At 42.1% G+C, this 16,547-nt stretch overlaps 1 protein-coding gene across 2 annotated transcripts in view; it reads left to right on the top strand.

The window, feature by feature from the left end:
- The window catches only part of ARHGAP25 (Rho GTPase activating protein 25), a 90,874-nt gene that overhangs the window by 52,400 nt on the left and 21,927 nt on the right, over nt 1–16,547 (top strand). The gene's annotated exons all lie outside the window — the stretch shown is intronic.

Genomic DNA, 16,547 nt, shown 5'->3' with positions numbered 1-16,547 from the left:
TAAGCTGACCCCGGGTACCCAGCAGCACTGGCTCACGCAGCACCACGAGTCTGCCTGGTTCTGGGAACTGATGGCAACAGCTATGCTGAAAGCATAAGTTAGGCTGCATAAGTCAGCACATGAAAATAAAGCTGCTGTCCAAAAGAGGGATGATCAGTCTGGGGAAGGTTCAGGAATTGTGTCTGAAGTCTTGCAGGTGTACAGTGAGTTCAGCATTCAACACTTTTCTGGGTTTCACAACTCAAGAATTTGAGCTGTCTGGGAATCCTGGTGATGTTTCCGCATTTGAGGAGGGTCCTGCCTAAAGAAAACGGATGCAAAAACTATCTGAAATTAACAAACACATGAATCTAGTAAGTTTCCCTCCCTTTATAAAAATATGAAAAAACCGACAGGTATGAGTTCTCAAGTTAACATTTTCCTTCAACTTTTTAGGAGCACGCCTACTTGTGTCAACTCCAGATAACCTTAAATATATAGTTATGTATTGACTGTGTGGCCTGTTATTTTGGAAATTATTTAGGGAAGCTTCTGTAGTTTGAATATTAAATATTTATTTCATTGGCCTACAGCTTCCTTCAGAAATTTCAAGAATATCACAATAATTTTGTGGAAAGTAAAGAAAAAATATTCCACCAGAGGCATTTTATGTTTATCTTTCATCTACTGTTTACATCTACACACTTTTTTCAGAATGGCTTAAGCATTTACCCCAAGTTGCTATGGAATCTTTTCTTTTTTTTTTTTTTTCCGAGACGGAGTCTTGGTCTGTCGCCCAGGATGGAGTGCAGTGGCATGATCTCGGCTCACTGCAAGCTCCACCTCCCAGGTTCACACCATTCTCCTGTCTCAGCCTCCTGAGTAGCTGGGACTACAGGCGCCTGCCACCACGCCTGGCTAATCTTTTTTTGTATTTTTTTTAGTAGAGACGGGGTTTCACCATGTTGGCCAGGATGGTCTCGATCTCCTGGCCTCGTGATCCACCCGCCTCGGCCTCCCAAAATGCTGGGATTACAGGCGTGAGCCACCGTGCCCGGCCTGGAATCTTAATTGATACATTTCAGCGTTTATTTGGTTACAAATAGAAATCGTATCCAATGATGTTAAACAACCAAGAAAGATTTGCTGGTTAGATACATTAGCTTCTCAAAGCAACCAAGAGGAGAAACTGCCAAGAGGTTTTATAAGAGTCTGGGACCAAGAAAGGGGACATTAGCATTGATTTTATCCTGTCTGTTTCTCTGGGAGCACATGACCTGCAGGTACATAATTAGGCCACATGCTGGAAAATCTTAGCTGTGACCATCCTTATTGCGCTGGATTATGAGATTGTGAGCCACCCTTTTCTGTTTTCTCCAGTCCAGTGCTTTAAGCTATCTGCATAGACAAGGGTAGTGGATGTTGCCTAATCATGCACCTGCTCTCTGAGTCAAAATGGTATCCGTGTACTTTCACTAGGTTCTGTGGCTACTGTGATGCTTGGCTGAGCCTTGCCATAGTGAACTGCTGTACTCTGTCATGATACACATGGGGATTTCACCCTCACCGCACCCCAAGACCACCACCCTGAGAAGCAAGTCAAGCATGAATCCTGTAGGCGGTGGAAAGTCCAGCGAAGGGGAAATCAGAGTGCAACACCACTTATTTATTCAAAGAACAGTGTTGCCTCTGATACAGCATCTCAGATTATTATTATTATTATTATTTTGAGATGGAGTCTCACTCTGTCTCCCAGACTGGAGTGCACTGGCACGATCTCGGCTCACTGCAAGCTCCGCTTCCAGGGTTTGAGCGATTCTCCTACCTCAGCCTTCTGAACAGCTGGGATTACAGGCATGTACCACCACACCCAGCTAATTTTTGTATATTTAGTAAAGACAGGGTTTCACCTTGTTTTGGCCAGGCTGGTCTTGAACTCCTGACCTTAGGTGATCCACCACCTCAGCTTCCCAAAGTGCTGGGATTACAGGCATGAGCCACCGTGCCCAGCCATGTTTAAAGTTACTAACCAAAATCATAGATCCCAGAATGTGAGGGCATTTTTAAGACAGTATAGAGTCTCATTTGAGGCCACTGGACAAATCAGAAATTTGTTCTTACTATTTGTAAGTTAGGGAATGTTGGCCTTAAAGGGACAAATGACGTGTCCCATGGGCCCAGGAGGTGAGGGGCAGGGCCAGGGCTCTTTTGCCACAGCACATTACCACTTGGAAAGAACCTCTAACGTGGGTTGACTAGATGGGAAAGACATGCCTCCCAAATATTGTGAAGTCACTGAGACATGTGGCTGCCACCTCTTTCTAGCCCTTTGTGAAACTTTCTTTTTCCAACCAGAGCCTGCCCCCTTCCCACCACCTTCATTACTACCACCCCAATGGAGATGGAATCCTTTCTTGTCAAATTACAGCACTAACCTTGAAACTCATCTCCACACGTTCACCCCTGCCTTCTTACAGTCTGTTTCCAACAAAGCGGCCAGAGTGAGCCTGTTAAACCTGTCTTATGAAGATTCTTCTCAGCTCAACATTCTCCGATAGCTTCCTTTCTCACTCAGAGTAAAACTCAAGGCTTTATAATGATCTTGCAGTGCACAGTCTGCCCACCGCCTCCCCTCCCGCATTTCCCTTCTGACCTTCTCCCGTGCTCATTTCACTCTAGCTTCACCAGCCTCCTCAAACATCCTACCCGTGTTCCTGCCTTCAGGCCCTTGGCACTTGCTGTTTCCTTCGCTGGGAATCCTCTTTCCCCAGGTAGCTGCATGGCTTGGTCCCTTACCGTCTTCAGGTCTTTGATCAAACATCACCTTAGTAGGCCTTCCTCTGTGATTCTGTTTAACGTTGGACCCCTTCCTTACCCCTCAGTTCTGCCTCGCTTTGCTCCTTGGCACATAACCTCTTCTAACATGCTAAATATTTCACTCATTTGTTTTGTTCCTAGCTAGACTCCCCTCACTGGAATGAAAGCTTCAATCTACTTGGCAGGAATTGTTTTTCTCTTTTTTGTGCAGTACCATATCCTAGAATCTAAACAGTGCTCAACAAAGATTTATTAATCGAATGGGTGAAAGAATCAAGTCATTTTCCCATAGCAGCCCTATGTTCAGCTCCCTCAGTAGGCTCTTCTCTGCTAGATGATGATCAGCTTATCTGAGAGATTATTCAGTAAATGGGTTGCGTCCTCTATAATTATAATATCTTCCTCCAAGTATGTTGGTGGTGAGTCTCGGTGGAGCTCTTTATGGTGCAAAGACCTCCCTTGGAGAATCTGATGAAAGCTATAGAAACTCTCCCCAGAAAAATACCTAGACACAAACAATTTTGCTTCCGACAGCAAAACATTTTCAGACACCTGTAGCCCGTCTGTACACCCTAGGGAATGAATCCCAATTTTAAATTTTAGAAGTTACTCTGGTGACAATTGTGCAGAGCCGATGCCTCTTCTGGCTTGCCGTCCCCTTTTGGGCTCCTTTTCTCCCTTGACTGGAGAGATGGCCCACATAGTCTTCACGGCATTCCCAACTTCTTCCTCAGGGCTCCTCCTGCCTGTAGCTGGCTCTGAGTGTTCCTCTCACTTTAGAGGGCAGCACATTGGTGTTTCAGCCTTTTTCTTATCAGTGGGCTAATTTCTTGCCACCCTTCTCTAAGGGCTTGTGACTTCTGACAACTCATTCTCAGCTTACTCCTGCCCATTTCCTCTAAACTACTCCTTCCTTTAAGTAAGGCAGGCATGCCTTCTCTGGATCTCCACACTGAAACCTGGTCCCTGTCCCGTCTCCAGGGAGCAAGCAGTCCAAATTGCAAATCATCACACTCTGTCCAGACCTGCTTTTGTCCTCTTCCTCCAGAGATCTGAGGTTTTGCTCAGGCTATTGCTGAGTGAGGAAACAATGCATTACATTGTTCTCCTTTACCCAACCCAATTTTAAAGTTCTGAAACAGGTCTTATGTTTTTGAAATTATTATTATGAGTATAAATTTATGGAGTACAGGTGCAAATTTGTTGCATGCATAGATTGTGTAGTAGTGGCCAGGTCTTTTAGGGTACCCATCATCCAGATAACACATATTGTACCTATTAAGTGATTTCTCATCATACACCCCCTTCCATCCCCTCATCCTTCTGAGTTTCTGTTGTCCATAATTCCATACTCTATGTCTGTGTGTACACATTACTTAGCTCCCACTTATAAGTCAGAACATGTGATATCTTTCTGTGTCTGCCTTGTTTCACTTAAAAATGGCTTCTAGTTCCATCGATGTTGCTGCAAAAGACATGATTTCATTCTTTGAAATGTCATATTTACTATTCTTTGGCTGAACAGTAAGTATACCATTGTGTATTTATACCATATTTTCTTCATCCAATCATCTGTTGATGGACAGTTAGGTTGATTCCATATCTTTGCCATTGTGATAATCATGTGAGAAACATACAAGTGCAGGTATCTTTTTGTTATAATGATTTCCTTTCCTTTGGGTGTATACCCAGTAGTGGGATTGCTGGATCAAATGATAGTTTTATTTTTAGTTTTCTGAGAAATCTCCATACTGTTTTCCATAGAGGTTGAGCTAATTTGCATTCCCACCAACAGTGTATGTGTTTTCTTTTCTCTGCATCTTGACCGACATCTGTTATTTTTTTACTTTTTGGTAATTGCCATTCAGAGTGGCGTAAGGTGCGATCTCATTGTGGTTTTTATTTGCATTTCTCTGATGATTATTAATGTTGAGGATTTTTTTCATATGCATGTTTGCCATTTGTATGTCTTCTTTTGCAAATTGTCTGCTCATGTCCTTTACCCACTTTTTAATGGGGTTATTTGGTTTGATTGTTGTTGAGTTATTTGAGCTCCTTGTAGATTCTGGATATTAGTCCTTTATCATATGCATAGTTTGCAGCTATTTTCTCCCATTTAGTAGGTTGTCTGTTCACTCTGTTGATTCTTTTGCTGTACAGAAGCTTTTTAGCTTAATTAAGTCCTATTTGTTTATTTTTATTTTTGTGGCCTGTGCTTTTGAGGCCTTAGTCATGAATTCTTTGCCTAGACCAATGTCCAGAAGAGTTTTCCCTTGATTTTATTCTAGCTTTATTCTAGGTTTTATAGTTTCAGATCTTACATTTAAGTTTTTAATCATCTTGATTTTTGTATATGGTGAGAGATAGGGCTCCAGTTTCATTCTTCAGCATTTGGCAATCAGATTTTCCCAGAACCACTTATTGAAAAGGGTGTCTTTTCTCCAGGGTATGTTCTTATAGACTTTGTCAAAGATCAGTTGACTATAAATATGTGGCTTTATTGCTGGGTTCTCTATTCTGTTCCATTGATCTATGTGTCTGTTTTTATACCAGTGACATGCTGTTTTGGTTACCATAGCCTTGTAGTATAATTTGAAGTCAAGTAATATGATGCCTCCAGCCTTGTTCTTTTTGCTTAGGGTTTCTTTGGCTATTTGAGCCCTTTTTTGGTTAAATATAAATTTTAGGTTTTTTTTCTAGTTCTGTGAAGAAATGACGTTGGTATTTTGATAGAAATTGCATTGAATCTGTAGATTGCTTTGGGTAGTATGATTATTTTAATGATAATGATTTTTCCAATGCATGAGCATGGGATTTTTTTATTTGTGTCATTTACAATTTCTTTTGTCAGTGATTCTGTAGTTTTCCTTGTAGAGATCTTTCATCTCCTTGGTTAAATATATTCCTAGGTATTTTATTTTCTATAGCTATTGTAAATCAGAATGCCTTCTTGATTTTGTTTTCAGCTAGATCGTTACTGGTGTATAGAAATGCTACTGATTTTTGTATGTTGATTTTATATCCTAAAACTTTACTGAATGCATTTATCAGATCTAAGAGTTTTTTGGTGGAGTCTTTAGGTTTTTCTAGATATGAGATCACATCATCAGCGAATAGGGATAATTTGACCTCCTGTTTTCCAATTTGGATACCACTTATTCCTTTCTCTTGCCTGATTACTCTGGGTAGGACTTCCAGTAGTACTCTATTGAGTAGGAATGGTGAAAGTTGGCATCCCTGTTTTGTTCCAGTTCTTAGAGGGAATACTTTTGACTTTCTTCCATTCAGTATGATGTTGGCTGTGCATTTGTTGCATATGATGACCTATATTATTTTGAGGCACGTTCCTCCTATGCCTAGTTTGTTGAGAATTTTTATTATGAACAGATGCTGAATTTTATCATATGCTTTTTCTGTGTCTGTTGAGAGGATCATATGGCTTTTGCCTTAATTCTGTTTGTGTGATGTATCACATTTATTGATTTGTGTATATTGAATCATCCTTACATTCCTGATATGAAACTTATTTGATCATGGTGTGTTATCTTTTTGATGTGCTGTTGGCTTTGGTTTGTTAGTATTTTGTTGAGGATTTTTGAGTCTATATTCATCAGGGATGTTGGTCCGTAGTTTTCTTTTTTGTTGTTGTTATGTCCTTGTCTGGTTTTGGTATCACAGTGATACTGACCCTGTAGAGTGAGTTAGGGAGAATTGTCTCCTCAGTTTTTTGGAACAGTTTCAGGAGGGTTGGTATTAGAACTTCTTTGTATGTTTGGTACAATTCAACTGTAAATCCATCTGGTCCTGGGTTTTTCTTTTTTGGAAGATTTATTGTTACTGATTCAATCTCACTACTCATTGTTGGTCTCTTCAGACTTTCTATTTCTTCCTGCTTCAATCTTGGGAGGTATATGTTTCTAGGAATTTATCCATTTCCTCTAGGTTTTCTAGTTTGTGGGCATCTAGTTGTTAATAATAATCTCTGATGATCTTTTGTATTTCGATGGTATTAGTTGTAATGTCTCCTTTTTCATTTCTGATTTGTTTGTTTGGATCTCTTTTTTTCTTGGTTAGTCTAGCTAGAAGTCTAACAATTTTGTTTATCTTTTTGAAAAGCCAACTTTTCATTTTGTTGATCCCTTGTATTGTTTCTTTGGTTTCTGTTTCATTTAGTTCTGCTCTGACCTTTGTTATTTCTTTTCTTCTGCTTATTTTGAGTTTGGTCTGTTCTTGCTTTTCTAGTTTCTTGAGGTTTGAAGTTCGGTTGTTAATTTGTACTCTTTCTACTTTTTGATGTGGGCATTTAATGCTATTAACATCCCTCTTTGCACTGCTTTTGCGGTAGCCTACAAGTTTTCGTATGTTTTTGTATTTTCATTTGTTTAAAAAATTTTTAGATTTCTATCTTAATTTCTTCATTGACCCAATGATCATTTGGTAGCATGTTGTTTAGTTTCCATGTATTTGTGTAGTTTTTGAAGTTCCTCTTGGTATTGATTTCTAGTTTTATTCCACTGTGGTCTGAGAAGATACTTGATATGATTTCAGTTTTTAAAAATTTTTTGAGACTTGTTTTGTGGCCTGACATATGGCCTGTCTTGGAGAATGTTCCCTGTGTTGTTGAGAAGAATGTGTATTTTGCAATTGTTATATAGAATGTTCTGTAAAAGTCTATTCATCCCATTTGGTATAAAGTCTAATTTAAGACTTTTAAATTTATTTTCTGTCTAGATGATCTGGGTAATGCTGAGGATGGGGTGTTGAGTTCCCACTGTTACTGTGTTGCTGTCAATCTCTTTTTTAGTTTTAGGTCAGTAATATTTGTTTCATGAATCTGGATGCTCCGTGTTGAGTGCATATGTATTTAGAATTGTTATATCAGTTCATTTATGTAGTTACAAATGACTCACTTTGTTCATTCCTTTTTATTCTTTTTTCTTTATTTTTGCCTGGCTGGATTATTTCAAAATACTTGTATTCAGGTTCTGAAATTCTGCCTTTTGCTTGGTCTAGTCTGCTGTTGCAGCTTTTGAATGTTTTCTGTAATTACTCCAATAAATGTATTTTGTTCTAGAATTCCTGTTTGGATTTTTAAAAAGATATCTATCTTCTTGGTAAATTTATCATTCATATCCTGAATTGATTTTCTGATTTCTTTGTATTGATTTTAGATTTCTCTTGCATCTAATTAGGCTTCCTTAAAATCAATATTTTGGATTCTTTATCTGGGATTTTGAGGAGTTTTTTTGGTTAGGAGCTATTGCTAGAGAATTATTGTTTTCCTTTGAGGGTGTCATATTACATTGCTTTTTCGTGCTTCCTGTATTGTTACATTGATTTCTGCACATCTGAAGCAATAGTCACTTCCTCTTATTTTTGAATTTACATTCATTATGGGGTGGGGACATTTTTTCTTGAAGATGTGACTATGATGTTGGTTGGGTAGGGCCATTTGACTTTGCTTCTTAGTGTGTACAGTGGTGAAGACACTGTATGATTTCCTTGGTCATAAATAGCCTTAGTGGTATCTATGGATTCCTTAGTGTGTTAGGGTGCAGTTATTGGTTACTTTTTCAGGTTTCAGTGGTAGCAGTGGTGGGCCAAGTGTGTTTCTCCTTGAGACCTCAGGCAGCATATGCTGGCACCTGTATTGGCAGTTCCAGGCAAGTCGATTCTTGGGCCTGTGGGGGGCTTTTTTGGATGCTGATTGTAGTAGTGGTGTACTGGGCAGGTGAGTGGGCTTTTGACCTTTTGGGCAGCGAGGATGCTGGGGGCAGTGGGTATAAAGGTGGTCATGAAATGTTCTTCTAGTTCTCAAGCACAGTGCTTTTGTGTTAGCAGTTGTTTCAAGTTTCAATGGGCTGTGTGGGCCAGCCTCCAGGCTAGTAGATGGTGCTTGCAGGTAACAACGAGCGGTGGGGGTAGCATGGAGATTTATGCCCGACCTCTGTTCCCCAGAAGAGGTATTTGGGTAACCCAGGTGGTAGTTGGGTTGTGGAACACCCAGGAGCCTGGATCCCACACTCTGTCTTGGAGTAGGGGGCAAAGTTGGGCAGAGCTGGACCAAGCAAGCTTGTATTCAGGCCCTCCAATGGCATATGCATGCACCAGCCTTGATTAGGGGGTAGAGGAAGTCCTTAGGCTGCTTGTGAAATGCTTGGTGAGGGGCAACCTTTGCTGTCCTGAAGTCTTAGGATAGGGAGGATAGGGCTGTCCCAGTGGCCACTGCTTTGGCCCACAGGAATGAGACTTGCTTTCGTCTCACACCCCAGTCCCAGCAAAGTTCCCTCCTCCATCCTGGCTATGGCAGCCAACTTGGCCACCCAGTCAGTCCTGGCAGGCTGCACCTAGTCCACAACTCCGTCCTAGGCCATAGGAGATGCCATTCAGCTTAAGACCAAGCCTCCACAACAACTCTCCTCTTGCTTAGGACCTGGGATGGTGGTGTGCCTGGTTGCAATGCCAGTGGCTGGAGCCCACTCCACACTTGCTTCTCAGAACGGGCTGCAAGGGTTCATCCCCCGCTCAAGCCCCAGTCCTGCAAGCACCACCCAAGTTCCCCCATGCAGTCTGTAAGAGCTCCGATCCAGAATGTTGTCCCACAGCAGTCAGCCAGGTTTCAAAAAGGGTGTAGGACATTCCCTGGAGCAGTTCCATATCATAGTCTTCTTGCCACTCCCCAAGTTAAGATTCGTGGTGTGGGAGAGTCAAGGTGCTCTCCTACGGCCTGGATTGTGTAATTCCCCAGTGGGAAAGTGGACAGCAGAAAGGCACTCAACTCACCCTCTCCCATTTGGGGGATTCGCTCCCCTTTCCCAGCTGGCCTCAGCCACACAGCTTTCCTGTTTTCTTTCTTCCTGGATTTCAAAGCTTCCTCTCACTTTTTTGTTGAACTCCCAAGTTCTTTCTTGAACACTGCATTTAAAGTGCAGTTGTCTGCACACTTGCTTGGTTTCTCTAAGTGGATGAGATTACTGGAAATGCTTGTAGTCAGCCATCTTGAAAAAGAAGATCTTGTGTTTTAAGCATCATTGTGTGTTTGCCAACAGGAAGCATACTGTATGTAAATATTGAATTTTTATATACCTTGGATTTCTTTTCTCCTTTCGTTCTTTTAAGTTCTCTGCACCCTTCTGAGCATGATTTCCTAATCCACAGCACAATTTAGCCTGGAGGGGTGTGCAGTCATTGTTATTCCATGTGTTCTGGTCTTTCTCACCAGCTACATTCGATATTAAAATAGATGATATTTACTTATTTCCATGAATTCCCTCATCTCTCCTGCCCTCAGCTCCTAACAACAGACAGATACTTATTTATTCACTTGGTCAACAACTCTTTCTTTAATATGTGCTATGTGCCCAGTTCTATGCTAACACTGGGGCACAGCAGTGAGAAAGAGAGAGAAAGAGGAGAGAGAAAAAAAAAAAAAGCCAAAGTGTTTTCTCTCAAAGAGCTCACAAGCTAGGAGAAGACACAGCAATTACTTTTAAAGAGCCAAGGGAAAACATAGTTACAACCGTGAAAAGAGCCATGTGGGAAAAACACATGATGCCATATGGGGAAAAAATATCTTTGTCAAGTAGGTCAAGGAAGGCTTCCTTGAAATAGTGATGATTAAGCTTAACTCTGGAAGGCCAGCAGAAGCTAACTAGACAGAAAAGGGGGAAGCAGAATGGTGTCTTAGTCACAGGGAATAGCATGTGCAAAGGTCCTGTGACAGAAAGAAGAACAGGCTCTGGAGTGAGGGGAGGGTAATAAAAGGGGAGATAGCTTTGTTAAGGATGTTGGTCTTCATCCTAACAGCAATAGGTAGTCATTGGGGATTTCAAGGAAGAAGGTGAAAAAAATCAGATTCTATTTAAAAGATCATTCTAGTTGCTATGTGGAAAATGGATTGGGCTGGAGGTGGCAGATCAGAATGAAAGCAGGAGACCAGATATGAAACTCAAGCCATTGTCCAGGCAGAAAGGACAGATGGTGGGTTGGACACGGGTAGTGGCAGTGGAGATGCAGAAAAGCAAACAGGTTTGCACAATGTTTTGGAGGCAACATTGCCAGGGGGTGGGAGTGAATTTGATGTGCAGAGAGAATGTGGAGTCAGATGAGTCCGTGATTCCTGGCCTATTAATGAATGGAGAATAAACACTGGGTTGGCAGCATGAGACAGCCCCGGGGCCCTTCCTGACAACCTTGCCTGTCTCTCTGTAATGCTGAGAGCCTGTTTGCCATCTCCTGGGTATGTCTGATAGGGCTGCTGCACTATTTACTGTATCTGCTCATCAGGAGGACAAAATCATCTCAGTCTACCCAACAAACTACCTTCAAGATCATTATCTCTGAAGGCCCCCATGGAGCCATGTGCAACTCTGAAAGCATTTCCAGGGAATGGTGGGCTGGCTTCATAAACGCTAAGTGAAATTCTGTGTTTCTGCCAGACACATTGATATATAGAACAATGCTGGTAAGGGTTCCCGCGTGGGATTTTTTTTTTAACCCACCTGGGAGGTATCCCCTGAATGGCAGTTGACAATTAGCTGCTAAGTAAAAGGAGGCACTTATTTTTATTGCGGGCCTTGACAGCTTTATGTTCACTGTTTAAAAGCTGGAGAGTCCTGTGTGTAAAGGTGAGTGGGGAGAGGAAGTGCTGGGGGAAGAAGGGCCGGGAGGGCTGGGGCAGGTGCAGACAGATCCCATGGTTTCCTTTTTGGAGTCAGAACCTGAGCAGTATTTGCAAGCATGTGCTGATCTGGAAGTGAAAGAAGAGGATTCTTCCAGTCTGGGGAGGAGGGAAGGCCTGAGGCTGGCTCATCGGAGGCGTGAGTCTTCGGCCCTGCCATGCCTCACATCCCCAGGATGCCGCGGTGGGAACTGGGCTGTGGCTTTCCTGCCCTGGCACTGCTTGTTTGCTGGGATTTCAGGAGGAAAACCCCCAAGCTCCGAAAGAAAGGTATTTCTTTTTTATTCTGTGGTTCACTTCTTCCACTAAAAGACTCGTTTCCCAGAGCCTCTACCCTCTCCTGTCAGGGGTGGGGAGCGCTTCTGGAACTGATACCCTGGGAAGGAGGTATCAGTGCTGAGCGGGCAGGCACAGTGTGTATGGGGGTGGGGAGCTCTCCCTGAGGCCTGGGCTGGGCTAGAGGCGGGGTGGGGAGGGGCTCTTGTCCCGATCTTAGGAGTGTTTCAGTGATGACAAAGGAGGAACAAGGTAGGGAGGGAGGTGACAGTTGCTCTTTCTATTTCCACTTCCCCAAACCAACCCAGTTTCCTGGAGTTTTCCAGCAAATCTAAGGAAGGGGTTGAGGGGTAAGGGGTGGAGATGGATTGTGGGGAGAGCTAGGGCAGTTACTAGTGTGGTAGTGAGGCCTCACCCTTCTGTGGTTGTTCAGGATGGGGTCCAAAATTTTAGGTCTGAGGACTGGAGACAAGGCGAACATGGTATGAGGGGAGGTGGGGCTGGCATGGGCTGGCATGGTCTGGCATTAGAGGAACTCCCTTGAGACTTTATGATCTCTGAACTTTTATTCCATTAGCTTTAAACTCTAAAGGGAAATAAAGGCACTGAATATAGAATCACAGGGTAAATATGACCTCGGAAAAATTCCTGACTCAAATCTCAGTTTTCTCATCTGTAAAATGGAACAATAATATTTACTTTGTAGAGTTCTCGTGAGGACTAAATGAGATAGCACATGTGAAAGTATCTGGGGTCAGTTCTCAGCATAAAATTAATGTCATTAATTACATTGGTTAATAGTTATAATTATCATATTACATATTGTAATTACATTATGGTAATTATATTACTTACAATTATTATAATAAATTCATGAAAATTTATACCTATTAAGATGGAAATGCTCTGCTAATGGCCAAAGGGGTGACAATTAGGACCCAGAGGTCAGACACTGATATAACTCAGGACCAGGTCTTTGGAGTTCCAGGGATGTTTCTGATTCCAAACTCCTCATGTGATCTGAGATTAAGAGTGACAAAACCTGACTTAGCCAAGCTAAAAAAAAAACAAAGATGATTTTTCTCTCATGTAAGAAGTGTCACTGTTGGTCCTGATGTCTCCAGAGCATCCAGTGGTTGGTTCTTCTTGAGAGAATAGCTTTGACGGATTTCTAGGCTGCAGATGTCAAGTTCAAAGTCTTCATCATATGGGTGATATTTAAATTGGTGAGACTCTGAGAAAGTGTGCAGATGAGGAAGGAAGGCCCTGGGACCCTCCAACATTTAGAGGACAGCAAGGACAGGAAGAATCCTCAGAGGAGGCTAAAAGCATCTGATGAGACACACGGAGAACCAAGAGGGACTGGTGTACCAAAAGCCACATGAGAAAGTGCCCCAAGAAGGAGGGGGTGGCTTGCTGTATCACTTGCTGCTGATAGAGTAGTTAAGATGAAGACAGAGAATTTCATCTCAGATTTTAAAATGTAAAGGCCATTGGTCTCCTTGACAAGAATAGGTTTGGGGAAGTACTGAGCAGAGAAAAGGGGCAGAGAATGGGAGGAATGGGAGGCAGCAGGTAGTGACAGCTCTCTGAGGTCCATCACATACCAGGTTCTGAAAACAGATGCTGAGCCAGATGGACTGTCTGCCTTTGAGGGGTCCACAGTCCAGTGGAAGAGAGGGATGTTTAAATGAATCATCATAAAATTACATGACAGTGATAACATCGAGGAACACACAGGGAGCTCTATGAGTGACCAGTTTTCTCTGAGAAGACATCCAAATTCAGAAGACTGGGTTTCCAGGTGGAGAGTAGGAGGAAGGGCATTCTCTTGAGAATTTTTTAAAAGCAAAGACCATTTTTCATTCATCCTTTCATACTCTCTAGCTATCAAAGAGCCTGGCCCACAGCAAATGCTCAGCCTACATTTGTTGAATGACTTTGTGAATTCTGGTGGAAGGAATTTGCAAGAAACAGAGTTGCAAAAGAAACCATTATAACGATATAGGCAGCAGCAGTGAGAATAGGGAGCTTGTTCAAAGCATATTTGGAATGTACCAACCTAGGCCGGGCGCGGTGGCTCATGCCTGTAATCCAGCACTTTGGGAGACCAAGGTGGGCAGATCACGAGGTCAGGAGATCGAGACCTTCCTGGCTAACACGGTGAAACCCCGTCTCTACTAAAAATACAAAATATCATCCAGGTGTGGTGGCACGCGCCTGTAGTCCCAGCTACTCGGGAGGCTTAGGCAGGAGAATCTCTTGAACCTGGGAGAAGGAAGTTTCAGTGAGCCAAGATTGTGCCACTGCACCCTAGCCTGGATGACAAAGCAAGACTCCATCTCAAAAAAAAAAAAAAAAAAAAAAAAACAGAATGTGCCAACCTATTTGGGGAGAGTGAAGAGTGTTGCGGATAATTCTAATGCTCACAATTTTGCTAATTGGGTTAGTTAAGTGCAGGTACCTTGTATTAATGGCTTTGTATTTTCAGTGCCTAGGAGAGTACCTGGCACTTGACGATGGAATGAAGCTATTGCCTTTGAGGAAGGCTACAGGAGAAGCAGTGATTTAGGGATGGGATGATAGTGAGATTAGAGAAGATACTGGGAGAATTGCCATTAGACATTGAACTTATGGGAATAGAGGAGAAAGAGAGAGAGAGAGAGAAAAGATGGAAATAGATATGATATAACTACATATACAATGATAAAATAAAACACTTTTTTATGAGTATAATACTAAAGAGAGAAAAGCAAATGTTGGTCATTTGCATGAGAGCTGAGGTGGGGGATTATTCTTTCATAAATTATATCTATCAATCCATATGTACACATACGTATATCCATATATACACATATATCCATATATACACATATATACACACATATACATACATACATATATATATAGAGAGAGAGAGATCTGGACCAGATATGCAGATTAATAAGTTATACGTTTATAGGTGATATCTAAATGTGTGGAATCATATGCACTTTCCTAAGGAGAATACTAGAGTGAGAAGAAAAGAAGCCTGAGTTGGAATCCCAGGAAATGATGCACCAAACGAGCAGGTGGAAGATGGAGCACAGTCAAAGACACTGGAAAGGAGTCATCAGTGACATGAGCATAGAACAGGAATGATTGGATTTATTGCAATGTAGAGAGAAAGTATTGAAGAGGAAGGAGAATTAACAACATCAGTCTTCAGAGAAGATCAGTAAGTAGGGTGTGGAATGAACATTAGGAGAGCACTAGAAATCTTAGTGAGCAGATTTAGTGAAGAAGTGCAGGCTAATGAAACCAGATTGTGATGGGTTGAGAGGCTGAGTAGTGAGCGATAAGTGAGGAAGTGGGGCAGACATCTCTCTAGAAGTAGACATTTTTATTACAAGTATATGGTAAAGAGAAGGAAGGCAAATGTTGGTCATTTGCATGAGAACTGAGGTGGGAGATTATTCTTTCATAAATGGCAAAGACTTAGACCCACGTGGGATCTTTCAACTGAAAGAGAAAATTTCAACATACAAAGAGAAACAGTAAGTACTGGAAGAGATGGAAGGAATGGAACCCACAGTTCAAGAAGGCATCATCCTAGATGAAAGGTAGGGCCCTTTTCTTCCTCTGGGAGAAGACAGGAACACAGAGGAGAAAGGATGGGAAAGGCAGGGACTGGAGATGAGGGAGTTCACTCGTAACCCTCCATTTGATAATGGAAGGAAAGAGGAGCCAAGATCACCTGTTGAGACAGAGAAGGGAGGGAATGGGTGGGGAGTTCAACAGGAGTGGCAAACATTTGGAACCAATGTCTTGCAGAGATTGGAAGGATAAATTTCCACAATATGGTTGTGCATGGTCTTTTGTAGTTCTCAATGGCCTGATGAAGACACGCAGAGGGTAGTAGGAAGCAGCAGGGCGGGGATGTTGAAGAAAAAAGTATGGGTCAGATTAATATCAAAAGGGCTGCATTTGAGGCATGAGAAAAATAGAGGATGAAGGCAGGACAAGGCTGATAGACTGGGATGAGGAGAAAAGCTAGAGAACTAGACATATATTAAGGTGTAAGAAGGAGCTTGGCCCCAAATCACCTGCAAGGTGGAGCATCTCCTATAAGACCTCAGAAATGGAGCTTGAATTTGAAAGCTTTCACTTCTCTGTGCACATCCTTACATTGTGTTTGTGCTATCTTTCCCCATCAAGTCCAGTGGACCTCTGGAGCCTGAGTTTCAACTGTTCCAAGAGACATCTGCCTCTCTCATTGAAGGGCCCCTCTCTGGACCTCTCAAAAGAGAATTTTCCTGATGCTATCTGGTCTGTTTTAAGTTAGACTATTTCAATCATGTCCTATCAATTTGGTGAAAAGATCTGTCCAGCTCCTTTTACAGACAAATAGAAACCTAATTCCATATGGTTATTGAAATTTTCTAATTGTTTCTCACCATGTTTTGTGTGACCCCTCAAAGGCAGACAGTCCGTCTGTTATGTTATTTTCATAACTTGTTGGCAAACTCATTAAAAGCAGGAACAAGGTCTTCCATGCCCCTTGTCTGTACAACCCATTCCATGGAACCTGGTGCTGGCACATGGCAGGACACTCAATGCATGCTAGTGGGAAGCTGAATTCATATACCAAGGAGATTCCTATTAGTGTTTAAACTAAAGAAATGCTGAATAACCATTAGTCATGGAAAATACTTGCTTAAAGACAAATTGATTCATTAAATCCTTCAGCAAAATTTGTTGACTGTCTACCTTTTGCCAGGGGTTACACTAGACATTGGGGATGAAAACAGCCCTT

The sequence above is a fragment of the Gorilla gorilla genome, chromosome 12, assembly GCF_029281585.2.
Source record: "Gorilla gorilla gorilla isolate KB3781 chromosome 12, NHGRI_mGorGor1-v2.1_pri, whole genome shotgun sequence".
In the NCBI taxonomy this organism is placed as follows: Eukaryota; Metazoa; Chordata; class Mammalia; order Primates; family Hominidae; genus Gorilla; species Gorilla gorilla.
Note: the sequence above shows the minus strand (reverse complement) of the source record. Positions and strands in the feature narration are given on the sequence as shown.